The following is a 15,293-nucleotide window of genomic DNA, read 5'->3' on the forward strand; positions in this document are numbered from 1 at the left end:
ATCAGTTCATCTCTGTTTCTTTTCATCTGACACTTTACTGGCAAGTCACTGAATCTCCCAAGGTCCTTCTGCAGCTCTTCATGGTTCACCCTGGTTTTTCTGCTACTCTGAAGAGCTTAATGTCAACAGAAAACCTCCATGCTCGCTACTGAACCTTCATGCTTATGAATTTTAAATCCATCAAATGGCACAGGTCCCAGGACAGCTCCCCACAGGATCGCAGGTGATGAACCTCCACTCTCTGAAGCAGCTAATTCTCCACAAGAAGACCTTTCCTTTTGTCTCCTTGCAGCTTTGTGTTTTTAATTGCCTTTGCTGAGGAACCTTCTGAGATGCCTTTTGGAAACCAGATAAAATCTGTCAAGCAGATCAACCTTATGCGTGACCCCTTCAATAACTCCATGATGTCCCTTTATGGAAGGCAGTATATCAATTCTTTTTCTACTCTTGGTGATAGTTTCCCACGAATAAAGATATAGACGATACAAGCCGGAGCTCCCCAGATCAGCTCTGCAAGCTTTTAAAAAATTTTTATTGCCTCCTGGGGCAGCAGTGAGGATGTTATAACCTGCTGGTCAATGCATACCTACATACTTCCAATGTGTTTGTGCTACCTATAGGAAAGGTAGGTGGGGAAAATAGGGGACCCTGGAGTGCTGCAGGTAAGGCAGGGAGCAGAAGCAAAGGAGCACTGGGAGGGGAAGTATTGAGATGGGGATAAACTGGGAATATTGTAGCTGTTTTATGAAAACAATGATGTTGTTTTGAAAAATGGAGCTACTCATAAAAGCAGGATAGAAACCGAATTAAAGTCTCTAACTGTACAAGAATGTCTCCTGAAGGCAAGGCCTGGCTACAGCTGTTTTAAGCATATGGATGTGTGGCGACGAGCTGAAGGGTCGCCTGTGGAAACATGGGATATTCCTGCCCTCCAGTGGAAGTATGGGAAAGTACCTTTGCAAAGTTGTCTCATCTGGAAAATGGTTGGGAGCCCACAAGGGGATGCTAAGAAACTTCCATGAAACTCATTACTTTTGATCCAGCGTCCCCTGAGTTACCATTGGTGTTTCTCAGCAGAGCCGCTCGGTCTTCTCTAGGTTCACCTGCCCATATGTGCTGGTACACCCATCGCTACCTTTACTCAATTAAATTTTCCAAATCTGAGGCACTGAACCAAGTAGATGATATGTAGCCAGTGACACTTCAGTCTCCTAGCATGGGAGCATGGCTTGGAGGTGTGTTTTGGGGAGCGCTCAACCATGCAAGTCGTGTTCAACTCCTGGGATGCCATGAGCCCTTCTCCAAAATGAGTTAGGTACACGGGAGGTGTGTTAGGAAATACTTTCCTCCATTACAAGAGAGGCAAATGAGTTGTTGAACTGCTGTGACGTGAGGAGCTTTGAGCCCTCCAGCTTGCTTGTATTCCCGAAATGAGACAGCTTGCATCATTTTTCAAGCCAAGGAGTTATCTGCAATAGAAAAACTTGGGGGTTAGGGCAGTTGGTTTTGTTCCTTCTCCCCCCCTCCCCCAATTAGCACATGATAATATTCAAATGTTGACAAAGCACTTGGTAGTTTTCTCATGTGGTGAATTTAGGATTAGCATCAGTGAATAAGTGAGAACTATGCTTTTTCCTCATGTTAGCCGCCATGTGTTAAATAAATGGCTGATAAAAACTTCCTTTTATCTAGTCAAGACAAGTTGTAAGATTGAACAGCTCATCTCTCACCATGTAGAACACAAACAGACTTCCAGACCAGGCACCAGGCACTGTGAAACACAGCGCTCTGGTTTTTTTTAATGCTATTATACATTACAAGTAGGGGCGTTGTGTTTCTCCATTTATGCCGGTTAGATACCGATCTATTAGAAGTGCCAGCATAGGGGTGGCCTCACTGCATGAAGATGTAGCTAACCCTATATCCTATCTCTGACCATGCCCAACAGCAGATATCTAGGAAGAAGAGCAAAGAGATGCTTACTGATTTGTGATCCACCAGCCACCGGTGATCTGGGACTCAGGGACTTTCTGCATATAGGCACCATCGATATATTTAGTAGCCTTTGATGGGTTTTTTCTCCTGAATCCGCTTAGCTGCTTTCCATGGCACACCCAAGTTTTAGACCTTTGTTGTCTCCTACCTGAGTTGTCTTTTTCCCAGGAAGAAGCCCCTAACACAGTCATTCCTGCAACAGAGACCAGTCCAGACCTGTGCTCCTTACCATCACGCTTCTCAGTACCTTTTCCAATTCTACTCGGTAGGTTTTGGGGTGGGAGGCCGGGTAAAGGTGGACGAATCAACCCATTACTACATGTGTAAGATCAGGAATTTTTTCCCCCCTGATGTTCATCACTGCATTTCTATAGGATCTCAAGTGAATGTATTATCTTGTCCCTCGGTATCTTCAAGTCCTTGTGCAATTTTTCACCTTGGGCTTTTGTTTGCTGTGTTTGGCGATTCAGTATCCTTGACCCATGTTGTCATTTTACTTACTCCCCCCTTTTACAGGTCATCTGTAAAGATGCTAAGCAGGAAAGATTTGAGCACTGTTGGCTTCCATCCGTTAGGAAAAGCAGCCACTTATTACTATCTGCTGTTTCCTATTTTTAACCTTTTTTTAATCAATGGGAAGACCTTTCCTCTTATCTCACAGCAGCCTAATTTCTCTAACAGCCTTTCAAACCTTGTCAAATGCCTTTTGGAAATCCAAGCCAACTATATCGACCAGATCTCTCCTGCCCATGTGCCTGTCGACTCCTTCAAAGAACTCCAGTAGACTTGTGAAGCATGTTGGCTCTTCCCCAAAGAAATCAGATTTATCCATGTGTCAACTAATTCTGTTAGGACAGATGTTGGGCTTAGTCGAGTACAGCGCTCTGGATCACATCAAAAAGCCACTTCCATCCCTCGGCAAGCAGAGCTGGTTACAAACCACAGTTATTAGTTCACCTTGAGTTCATGCAGAAGTGCTGGGTGAACACCATCTGAGCCTGGAGATGGGCTAACGTCCTTTTGGTCGACTTTGGTCCCCTACTGACACTTCAACTGGAGGCAGTTACTCTGGTGATTCCCCTGAGAAGGAAGATTGCGGTGGGAGGATCTCCCCAAGATCTTCCATGCTGAACCCAGGGGTAAAAAGTGCACTGAGCTTTTCTCACACGGCTTTGTTCTTCTCAGTGTGCTCTTTCTGGAGCATGAGCCTCTGGAGACCCTACAGCCTACAGTCAGGCTCCTTGCTGCTGCTGTGATTGAGAAGGATTTATTATTTGTTTTTAAGCCTTTTGAAGTAGTTATTTGCATTATTTTTTTTGTCCTGCCTTATGGTGTTTTTCCTTTCAACCGGACAGGGTTTGGTTCTTTTTTTCTTTTCTCTTTATTGATTTGTTTGAAACCGCTTCATATTTGAAGGACGCCTTCTTGCTTTTAATGTACTGTCTCGTCCTGCTGTTCAGCCACACCAACTTCCTTCTGACCTATCCTAGGTCCACATTTGATAGATGGTATGTTTGCTATATGCTTCCAGACACCTACGCGCTGCTGCTGCTAAGATTTAATTCTCCTAGTCAACTCTTTTAGCTACTCTTTGAATTCCCTTTTTGAACTTTTAAGTACAAGAGTGGTGCTTTTCTTTTAAACCTTTTTTCAGACCTCCAGCCATGTTAAATCTCAGTGCATTATGGTTTCTGTTACAGGGAGATTCTTCAATGGTAGTAGTTTGAAACGTGTCTTGCACACCATTCTGCATCAAGTCACAAGTTTTCTTTGTTCTTGGGCCACCTGATTAGCCATCTCCTAAAATAATCATTAATTGCACCTAAAAATTTAGACTTGACAGATAGTATATCTACAGTTTATGTGCACTCATGCTGGGTGTCTTGTCTTTGCTGAGGTCTTGTCGGAGCTCCTTCAGCAGATTACCACCACTCTTGCCCATCTGGTGGGTGGTCAGTTATCTCATCCTAATGCTCTCCTTGCCTGTTTAGACTGGAATTTCCATCTACAGATGAGCTGCGTAACTTGTTAACCTGATTTAACACAACAAGTTACTCTTTCCTTAGGACAGGCTACTTGGTGTAGCCTTCATGCTTCCGGTGGCTTCTGTGGCTGCTATTATGTCGTCCCAGCAACATAATTTCATGGCTCCTATACATTTGTCATGCTATAGCCTTCTTGAGGGCTAGACCTTCTAATTATCCCTTTCTTTTTCCTTGGACCTTAGATGTTTGTGGGATGGTGTGTGCACAGTTGCTTTGGTTTTTCAGTTTCTCTGGATTTTCTTTAAATTGGCCCACCGTTTTGATGCTTTTTCTTGACTTTTGCCAGATAACTGACCTTCCTTGTTTGTGTAGAGTTGTTAAGTTCCAGGGGAAACTTTCTGCCTCTGCAGAGTCTCTGCCACGTGGAGCCAAAAGGACCGGCATGGCCCAAGACATCGATTTTGCTTTCGAAAGCAATATTTACACAAGAAAGCAAAATCTTAGCAGATACGTCAAATTAAAAGCGGGTTTGACACAGGGTGATACCGGGATGGGGTTGGTTATGTGGAACCCAGTTTCACTGATCTCTTCCCACAGTTTCATCTGTCTGCCAGAATAAACAAGCAGAGTGAAAAACCTCGCTTTGTGTGCACACGTACTTGCTTTGTAAGGAAAAATCTGCTTCCTGCCTGCTCCCGCTTTTTCGGTAGGGTCTTATGTAATATTCCCCTCCTCCCCGCCTTCCCCTTAATATATCACCTTTTTTTTCAAAGTAAATTAGGATGAAACATGCCGGATGCAACAGCTTCCACCAGCAGTGCCAGCATGGCTGGAGCGCTCCGACGCTGTCCAAATGAATAAAAGCTCGAGGGTCTTTCAGTAACGCTTTAGTCTGGCGACCCCAGTGCAATTCGTAGCTCTCGTTGGTGATCTGTGGGCATTTTGGGGGAGCCACTGGATTAAGAGAACATCATTCACCTATCTGCTACAGCAGCATCTCCAGGTCCTATCACACTTGGGTCTACTTGAGAATTTGGAAGAGGCTGCAGGAGACATTGTAGAAGTATCTCTGGGTGGCCCTTGGAGAAGGGACACCGGTTCACCCAAGGTAGACCTCTACTTCTTCGCAGCCATCCAGCTGGAAACCATCTAACAAGTGTTTTTTTCCTAGAGGATTAGGGCTATTTGAAAAAAGAAACAAGGGAAAACATAGCACACGCTGTTGACTAAATCCCGTGGGACTTGAACAAATGTGCAATAAGTAGCGAACACGGTGAGTTGGACAAATAAGTATGGCTAACATCAGCAATATATCGATCTGTTCTCCGTGTTCTTTAGAACATCTATGGAAGAAAACCGCAGCCAAGCCTCTTTCATCTGAGCATTGCTGTTGCCATGGTGAGCATTTACTTATGCAAGCAACACAGTCCTGCATTAAGGCTGGAGGCAGAAGAGCCTTTTAGTATTTACCTGCTTAGAGGAGCAGATTTGGGGTTCATGGGACCTAATTAGCGGTCTGCAATTAGAGCTTCAGATTTTGTAAAGCAGAAGAGCAATGAGCAGAACTAACTGTGATTTGAGCAATTTCAAGCTGTAATTAGACTGAATTCTCCCTGAGATCACGTCTCGCTTCCCAAGGTTGTAATGTGGCCAGGGCTCGTCCCCAGCGATTCCCAAAAAGGCCCCTTAAAATAACTTGCGTGTCCTTCTGTGGTACATGGTGGCACATTTGATCCAAGTTTGGTAGCTGGGATTTGTTGACGTTACAGAGATCGATTGGACTTTTAATGCGAAATGCTTTTTTCCTGGGTACTTCTCATAAGTGTGGGTTATCCTTGGCGTTTTCCGAAGGATCTCTAGGTATTTCCTCTGAGGTCAATCGGAACAGTGAAAGGAAAAACCCCTGATGCCTTACCTTCCAAATACATTTTCTTGTCTACAGATCCAAACCGTTAAATTCAGAACTAATAAGGAGAATAGAGGGAAGTTAATGGATTGTCTCCTTCTTTACCGTAATACTTTTTTTTTTCTTCTAAATGACTCAAGGACAAGTTAGCATCAGGGACAAATTATGCGTGCAACTAAGGCACGTTTATTTTTCACTGGCTTTGCATTGCTTTAAAAATTAGGGTTTGAGTGCTACAACAGAGTTCAGAATAACCGAGTATACCCAAACTATAGCTGGTTTAGCTGGTGAATCTGGGGATTTAAACCCAAATTTTATCTCAGTAATGACTCATGATTTGGGAAGGCAAAATAGGAATTAATATGCTATAAGTCCCTGGCAGTTCTTCAATGAACTGCATTTGGCTCCAGCCACGTCACCCTGCTTGTTAGATGTGCTGCAACCCGACAACAAAAATCTATTATTTTATTCTGAAAGGTTGCTTATTCACATTAGCGTTCGTTAGCGTGTGAGGAGAGGAGTATGCCAAGAAGGCCATTAAGACATAATACTGCGGGGTGCTGGCACGGCAAAGATAAAAAAGCCAAGTGGAGTGCGTTGCACTCTCAACTTATTCCCATCAGGCAGGCAGAAGAGCTTTATCTTTGCCATGCATGTGTCTGAGAGCATGATAAATATTTCTTGGCAATTTGATCCTTACCCCACGCTTCTGTTGTAATGAGCACAGCTATAGGGGAAAAGAAAAAAAAAAATCCAACAGCTTTCTTGGAAGTAGGGATGAGGTGGCCAGGACACGAAACTCAGTGGACTACAGTGAGGTAAAGAGTATAATAGCTACCTTTTATCTAGTGGGTGTGATTTTTCAACTAAATACCCTTAAAAAACTCACCGTAAAACTCAAAAAACCCCAGTACCGCATACTTGCTGGCATCGAAACGTGATGATATTGGGGTATGTGTAAAGGGAGGATAGTAAACCCGTATTCCTTCCATCCAGCAACTCTGACGATGCCCGTTGCCCAAGGAAAACTGGTAGGGATTTTTCTAACAAAAATGTTGAATTGTCAACAAGGAAATGCTTTATAGGAATATGCGATTTTGGCGTGAGTTTATTTGGGGAAAAAGGTGTTGATAAATAACATTTTTAAATGATCTTTCATTTTATATTTGATGTTATTTTCATTGAAATGAAATTAAGATGTCAAGGTCAGAGTGCAGCATCTCAGGTGCTCTAAAAAATCATTTGCTTTCCTTAGGATTGTATTTTGTGTGGAATTTCAGGTTGTGTTGCTGCTTGTCTTGGAGTCAGAAAGTTATTCGTGTTTTATTTTTCCACTGTTACCAGTGAGTTTCCCACCCAGGTTAACCCAGCTTACCATACACAACAGTGCTATCAGCAACTATTTTGGGTTCAGTCCCTCACTACTGAGCCAAGATGCAGATGCAGTACAATGGCAACGAGGCAGTTTCTTTGGTCTCCAGCTAGCAACATCCAGAGCTTAAAAAAAGACAAAAAAAAAGAAAAAGGAGGGGGGAAAAAAAGAAGAAACAACCCCCCTCCTTAAGCAATATCTTTTAATACTGTGCAGAACAGGAAACACCACCAGAGGAAGGAATACTCCACATCCTCCCTCCGCCCCTTTTAATTAAAATTGATTAAAGTCTTGGTTTTGTAAGTCAGTCTATCCTGTAGAGTATCTTGTTTGAACTATTTCAGGACGTTCTCAGCGTTAGGCGTATTACAAAAGTGCAAATGTTATTTTAACCAAAGCTGAAACCAGGACTTCCCACAGCAGGACCCTGCGAGAGAGTCCTGTTGGAAGCATCAGGCTGTTCCATTAGGAGTTGAAGGAGAAGTGTGTGCATCTAGAAAACAAAATAAGCATTTCGGTGATGACCTCCCTTTGACTTTCAGTGAAGAGCAGGGACCCAATTCCCAAAAAACCCTCCTGATACCCTTGTGCTCTATCGAAAGCACTCCGCTTCGTACCTGTACGGCATTATCGCCCTCCAGTCAGCTGGCATTTTATGTCCCCATAAAACATGTCCCCAACCCATCTTTGGTTCTTCCACCAAAATTTTGGCTTGTTTCTGGCACGTGAGCCTTGCGTGCATGCAGGTAGTCAAAATACACCCACATTTTCACAAAACCCTTATATCTCCTTGGATTGGAGAAGTTTGATGGTGAGCTTAGATACATGGGAGCAGTTGTGCGTTTTAAAGGGAGTGATGTGTTACATGTCTCCCTGTGTTACGAGAGGAGAGGATCCCACAGTACACATCTGAAAAGAAGGTAAAAATTTGGATTTTAGGGGTTTTTTTCCTGATAGAGTTGCTCCCTGCGCATCCTGTGTTCAGATAGGTCCCACCTCGGTGCTCATACTCTTGCTGGACGGAAGGTACAGAACCTAATAGGCCTAAGTTGTTCAAGAAGGTATTACCAATCTCTTGGCACATTTAGGAGTTCAACAATATCAGCTTCACAGTTAAGACTTTTTAAAGAGCCTGGATGATGAGAAGGTCTTTCTGAGCTGTTTCAACTGACTGTATTTGAGTGTGTTCAGTTACGTTTCTCGGTGAAACTGGTCTCCATGCAATAGCAAGTCTTCAAAGCCCCATAATTCAAACAAATCTATTTCCTTAACTGCTGAAATAACTTACAACGAGCGCAGCTTATTGTAACAGCATAATACCGTCTTCACGTTGCTGAGTTCTAATTGAAAAATAATGTGCTTTTAATATAGGGGGGGAAATGATTTCTCTGCTAGTTTTTTAACTTTATGTTTTTAATTTCAGATCTCCTTCCCCTTCCAGAGGAAGTTAGAGATGCCATAGCTTTAATGTCTGTTTTAGCTGCCACTCAAAAGTTCACTTTCTGTAAGAAAATCTAAACCAGGAGGTATGCTATTTCTCCTGATGTGAAAGTCTTTGAAGGCAAGTACGCTGCGAGTTCAAGTGCTGGTGGGTCCAAGAGAAATTCCCAGCCCCAACAACATGAACTTGAAAAGAAAGACAGCCTTTCTTTTCGATGCAATGGTCCATGCAGCTGTAGCTTTTGATTGCATCGTCGCCACTAGCACATGGCTTTTAAAAATCCAAACGATATCTCTCTTGATTTGGATTTTCAGTCGAAGGTGTAAGATGTAGAAGGAAGTGGTAGCAGCTAAATCGGGAGTTAAAGCCACTGCACTGCTGACCTCAGAAGGATGGTCTGGAAGAAGGAGACCTGAACCAAGGAAAAGCTGGGTTATTAGTTATCATACTTCCTCCCCCTGTCTGTCTATCTACAGATACATGTAGATAGATCGACACACACCCTTTCCTTTCTCTGTGCTATTTGCAATTAGAAGAAATGAGACTAATGCATTTAGTAGAAGATGAGTTTGATGTTCTCCTCCTTTGTCTTCCTTTGTGCAGGGCAGCAAATCCTCTCTAACAAGCCTGTGGGTAACACCATAGCACCCATCCCTCCCAGGAAGGGCTTAGCATTAGGGTAGCAAATACCAGGCAGAAATTATTTACAGGCATACTAACACGCCATCAGTCTGTTGTCTCTGTGAAAGGGCAGAAAACCCCATTTGGATTCAGGGCGAAGAGGTGGCAGTGGTCTCTTGTTAGTACAACTCAGGGCCGGGTGGGCAACAGCAACCTTACTGCCGATGGGAGAAATCACAGTCGTCTTGTGCTGGTGCTTTTGTCCAACAGCTCGGTGTCTTTGATCGACGTCTTCCTGCTTGCCCTGTCAATAGAGATGTCCTGGTACAATTTTGTGATGCTGTATTTGTGAGTGAGCTAATAAATTGTGGTAATGTGACAAAGCTTGAAATAAATTCAGCTTTAATGTAACATTGTGCGATGGGCAGTAAAATAGGTAAAGAGCTGGTGTTTTTCTTGATACTTTTGTTCTTACTGATGCCAGTAACGTTTATATGAAAGGGATGCTTGGAAGTTAAAAGGTGCATTTGTGTGTCATGAGAGAGATGGACATCTGGTACCTGAGGAGGAAGAAACACAGAGAGCGACGGTATTTAGGAAGTAGTTATTCTCTGCTAGCACTGCCTGCTCTGCCTGACTGTAATTTTGGGGCGAGCATCTCCCTTTCAGCCAATATAAGCCCACAGAGAGCTGAGAGTACTCTTCACCTTGCAAGATCGGACTCTTTGAGAGGTCTGATGAGCATGTTATGGTCTTCCCTAACAGGGTTTTGGGTGCATACGCTTGGTTATTTCTTTTTGCTGCAGTGATTTGTCAAGAGACATCTCCCCCCCAAGTGTACTGACACAAATGGATCAATACCTGGAGGGAATGCTAGATAAGAAGGGGTTTGCACGTGGGGTGGGATCTCTGAGAGGATGAGTGGCAACATACCATAAAGAAATACAGATTTGCTCTCGATGCCTCTCAAGAATTTGCTTTCAGGCATTCCCAGGCTCTGGATCTTGGCTGGTTGTGTAAAATACACTGTCGCTGTGCCATGCTTCTGTCTGTTGCCTGAATGTGGCTAGATCTTCTGAGCCCCACTCAAACAGGGCGTAGTTGAAGGTAAGGATCTCGTGTGGACGTGACACGAGGTGCTTTTTATTTCACTTTCACCCATATGACCATCCATAGATTTCCCCTTGTCCAAAATCACTTAGAAATACGTGAACCTGAGCTTTTCAGAGTAATTTGAGCAGGCAGGGAAGAGGGCTGGCTGGTGGGGAAGGGAAGGCGTGGGAGCCCTACCACCATTTGCTGCATCTGCTCCTCCTTACATCGCTTTCAGATAACAAAGCCTCCTCGTTACATGAATTCGATGCATGTCCTCTGCCACTTTTCATTCACATTTGGAATTGCATCCCTCTCAACTCAACAGCATGAATCCAACCCAGAAAGCCTGACGTGACTCCAGGGTACCAGGCAGGCAAACAGCAGCCGGGTGCCATGAGTAGACTAGATCCAGGTGGGTTATTTTACCGGGGCTAAAACATATGTGTTCAGGTGTGTAGAAGAAGTAGTCACAAAATTGGGGATTTGGGGCAATTTTTGCATTCATTTATCACAAACTCATTTTTTTAAAGTGCTGCATCGGTTAAAGCAGCATCCTAAAAAGAAATTAGTCATGTCTTAAGAATCTAGCTGTATCTGCAACATCATTAGGAGATGGACTGAGATAAACCTCTTACCTAGTGGACACAGATAGTGGGATTCCTTTTGTGATGTACCTTTTTCCCCACCCCGCCTGTAGCTCTTAGGCTCATTGCACGTGTATCTTCTTGCAGGCTGGGCTTGATAATCAGATCCAGGTATTGCAACTCAAATTCTTCTAGTCTGTGCAGAGATTCAATATTTCAATGCAGAAGTGCATCGCCTCTTCGGTGGGTGATACAGTGACCAGGCCAGCCAAGAAAATTGAATATAAGGGTGACAAAATAGCTGTTAAACAAGCAGGTGTCTGAGGAAGGCTCCGAAATTCTGTTTTTATCCACCCAAAATGGTTATGTTTGCTCTTATCAGGGAGTTGGTGGTTGGTTCCCATTTGGTTGCGATTTACGTCTAGTTGGCAGCACGCAGGTGGAAGGAAGCCAAGTTTTCTATCAAGATGACAGTTTGGTAACAGATGTCTAATGTTTCCCAACACATTTAGCTCATGTGATAGGAATCGTGAGCTAGTTTAGTAAAGCTGAGCAGTTGGGTAATTGCAAACCTTTGCTCCTCGCATTTTCTCATTTATCCTTTTTAACTGCCTAGGTAAGGTGACTTTTTTTTTGTATTTGTAGTTTTGTGAGGAAAAGCTTGAAATGTGTTTTGGAGTAATCGTTGTCCTAGGAGGCAATCACTCATTTAAATGGCTGGAAACCTCCAGCAGTGCAAGAAGCCACATGTTTTCCTCTCCCGTTCTGCATAACAGGCATTGCCCAAATGCTTGGGCTGTGGCTCCTGCGCTGCCGTTTCAAAGTAATGGGACATGTGGACGATGGTATTTACTCCTGATCCCCTTGATTACTCTGGTTTCTTGCATGTGATGCCTGTCCGTGCCAACGAGGAGACTGAATCAAGGCGTTTTAATTAGCGACTCCTTAAAAGTTTGTATTTTATTTGGAATGAGAAAAAGAAATGGTGGTCCCAAGCCCCAACTCTTCCCTAGGAGGGCACTGTTACTCATTAGGGCAAGATCGTTACGGCAAGCCAGTCGTTTGAGTGAGATTTCGGTAGGTACCTCTGTCATTCAGATTTGCAGGAAACCTTGGAGAAGAGCTTGGGAGATGGTGCAGGATGCTCCGGTTTGACTTAGGTCTGAGCATTTCCTCCTCCATCATGTTTTCTTGACATCCCCTATGGAGAAGATACCTCGCCTGTTAGCTACAGGAGTGGACATTGAGCTCTGGCAGGGTTGGTTTGGTAGGGTAAGTAACAAAACCCAGTTGCAATAAGCAAAAAAGTCCCATTAAGAATGCACTGGGAGTTGATACCTGGCCTCCCACGAGCTCTTGTGAAAATCTCAGCCTTAATTTTAAAAGCTCTTTATTAAAGAACAGACTTTTTGTTGCTTCTCCCTATTTGGATGCGCGCTCTCTGTATCTTTTTGTGCACTTCCAGCTATGATTTTCCAGGCGTTTTGGCCTGCGATAGCTGGGGCAAGAAGCGCAATTACCAAAATATCCAGAGAAGGACTCTTTCTTCTTTATGTCTGATTCAACTAGAGTCAGAAAAGCCCAGAAATCTTGGAAAGCTTGAGCCTCGCATCTGCGTAGCACCAGAATGTCACTGAACGTGGGTGAGACGCTGGTCAACATTCATGCCTCCGAGCTTGCCCGAGATGTCTTGGCAATACGCCTCTTCTCTATTAATTTAAGAACTTAAATCACCAACTCTTCCAGAGGTCAAAAAATCATTTTCTTGTTTGAAAAGTCTCAGAGCACTGGCCTGTGGCTGCGTATTTGGAATATAACCGCCGTTCTCCTTAGACTGCTAGGTATCAGGTGGGAAGAGGCTGTAGCATCAGCAGAGTGGTATCCAGAAGAAATACGCCCTGACCCGGCGCACATGTACTTCTCCCACAGAGTGCCAAGTTATTTCCACATCATCTCACACAAGTGTGGTCAGACTGTCTCTACCAGTCATCCCGTCTCTGTTATATTCCCAGGGAATATCCCAAGCAGCCTCCCTGGTATCTGAGCATAGTAGATTTCTTCAAACAGAACCAAATATTTTCCTACAGACACACCAATATTAATTTTTAAACTTCTTCTGTACTTCTTTGCACTGTCCTTCCAATGCCTTGAAAGGGTCCCTTTTCTTTTGGAGGTGATAAAATTAAGACATCGCATTGTTTCTCACTATAATTTTGTCGAGCAAGGAGCACACACTGCAAAACCCTAGGAGTTCAGGGAGCGGTACGCTCAAATTCAGTAAGTTGAAGGACAGAAGTTGAATCCATAATCTATATTTCAGGATGAGGATTACGCCCTGATTTCTGATTTAGGAGATGACTTGGGAATATTGGCATTTCAATATTTTTATTTAAGTGACTGAAGAGATCTATTCTTAAGCTTTGCAGGGCTAAAGTGCGTAATTCCTGTTAGTTTACAGGATTTTGATTTGAGAGTGGACTTTGACCTTTGTAGCTGGGAATAAAACAGAATTCAGATGTGCTGGTTGTTACTAAGCATGTGATGGGCTTGCTTGCTTGATTTTAGACGCATTTTGGCTTCGCTGTGTATTTTTGGAATTTCTTTTGGGTTTTGGATGCCTGTTGCACAGTCTATAGAAAACTGCCTCCAATTTGTTTTATATGCTTCACTGCACTTGTGTGTACTAACTACACATAAGCAGTCTGTCAAAGAGAATTAGCCAAGAGAGTTCAAAAAGCAATCAGAGTAATGCTGCAAGTACATTTTTCAAGCAAAACAGTTTTGGTTTTTTTGTACTTTGAAAGCCATCTGCAGAACTTTTGGCTTCTGCAGCTCAACACACAAAATGACAAAGGTGGGACGGGAGTGGCAGATCCCATCTGCCATTGAACCGAGGGATTTTCAGAAGAATTGGTGGAATTTTCAGGGGCTGGGACTATCCTGCTTGCCTTGCCAGCACCGTGCCATGTCTTACCTAGTTTTTCTCCTCTCACATTGCATGATGTCAACTATACATCATTTTTGTAGGACTCGGCCATCTTTCAGGATAAGAGGTATTATAGGTCCTCTCTCTATCCCATGTGTTTTTGGAGACCCTGACCCTTCTGACATGCTGCTGTTTGGCATCTCATCTTCTGCTTGCTCAGCATTGAGACATCCTCACTAGTTGTGCAGGGGAGAAGATGGGGTAGCTGGTCCCCTGCCTCCCTGGGAGCACGAGGTGGCTTCCTTCCACTCCCAAGCCTTGGGCAAAGGTAATGCAGGGCTTCTTGACCTGAAGTTTTGTATCTGTTGTTTGACTGTTGAAGGGAAATTTTCCATGCTGGGATTTAATCTTCCTAGCAATTACAAATCATTAAGGGTATTTATACATTTATCATGTATAAATATGTATATATACCTTATATGTATTAAGGGTTTATGCATTTATCAGGAAAATTAGACCCATCTCATTGCTCCGTCACCCCTAAAATGATGTGTCTGCTGTGGTTTAGAAGGGAACATATAAATACGTCTTTCCTTTAGCAGAGTTGTTTTAGGGACAGGTTTAGTATGCACCTCATGATGAGTACAAAGCGATCAATAAGCAGCTGTGTCACACAAGGTTATCCCAAGTTCGAAGCAGGCTCGGTACTGATTGGTTTCCAAAATGGGATGCACCAGGCTGCTGTGGCCACCGGAGCAAGGTCACCGGCAGGATCTGGTGACAGTGTAAATAATAAAGCAGAGCTTAAGTAATTTGTCGACAGCACCTCCGAGATAAAATTGTGTTTTATTGCATTGGTTTAGGAGCTTCATGATGGGACCTTTCACCTTCCTTAACACCTCTTTTTATTTTTCCCTTTTAACTTTAAGTTCCTTTTTTCTCATTCTCCTCCAGTGTCGCTGCGGTTTTAAATAGACTGAAGAAGGTGGTTTGAAGGGAAGAAGTCGGTAAATCAGTTCCATCCCATTATTGAATTAGTTCAGAGACAGGCGTGACAGATAGGATACGTTAAAAAGATAGGTGGTTTCGTGTATATGATCATGGCTAACGCTAGCGTTACCGTGCACAAATGAAGCATCCAGGTGAAATAGTGGATTATGGTGTGTCTGTTCATTGCAAGATATAATGGCTAAAATTAAGTACTGGAAGACAAGTCAGATCCCCCTCTACACCCTCCATGGCTCTCTCCATAATCCCATCAACGCTCTTTTCCCATACAAGTCTGTGTCGCCAGCGGCCAAAGGTTGTAGATGCACGGGGACTTCTCCGGCAGCTGAATGTCAAACTTTATTGAGTGGGTGGATCCTG

General features: G+C 43.5%; 1 protein-coding gene across 2 annotated transcripts in view; it reads left to right on the plus strand.

Moving 5' to 3' along the window:
• Positions 1–15,293, plus strand: part of PRKG1 (protein kinase cGMP-dependent 1) — a gene marked incomplete at its 3' end in the record, with an annotated part of 511,845 nt that overhangs the window by 465,480 nt on the left and 31,072 nt on the right. The gene's annotated exons all lie outside the window — the stretch shown is intronic.

This window comes from Phaethon aethereus (genome assembly GCF_964289735.1).
Source record: "Phaethon aethereus genome assembly, chromosome: 7".
Taxonomy (NCBI): domain Eukaryota; kingdom Metazoa; phylum Chordata; class Aves; order Phaethontiformes; family Phaethontidae; genus Phaethon; species Phaethon aethereus.